This window comes from Octodon degus, unplaced genomic scaffold (genome assembly GCF_000260255.1).
Source record: "Octodon degus isolate 3935 unplaced genomic scaffold, OctDeg1.0 scaffold00215, whole genome shotgun sequence".
NCBI lineage: Eukaryota > Metazoa > Chordata > Mammalia > Rodentia > Octodontidae > Octodon > Octodon degus.
In genome coordinates this window covers 1,937,529-1,937,869 of record NW_004524791.1, presented here as the reverse complement: position 1 = coordinate 1,937,869, position 341 = coordinate 1,937,529, and positions in this window count along the sequence as shown.

Sequence of the window (341 nt, the reverse complement as noted above, 5' to 3'; positions counted from 1 at the left end):
CCCCGCCCCGCCCCGCCCCGGCGCGCGCACGCGGGGACCCTAGGCCCCCCGCCCCGCCCAGCCAGCCTGGAATCGGGGGTCCGGCCCAGGCGCCCCACCCCCCTTCCCTGGTACTTCAATTTAAAGAGACAGGAACTGCGTAATGGGAAGGCGCCCAGCTCCGGGTGCGCTCTCTCTGCCGCTTCTCGGGCTTATGGAGGCGCAGCCTGTGAAACAGGCCTCGGCCTCCGGGGAGGACGCCCCGTTCCTGTTGCGCCCGCTTGCCCGGCTGCAGCCCGTGCCGCCGGCCCCAGGCTGGGCCCAGAGGCTCTCCACAAACCACAGGTGGTTTTTTTCTACGA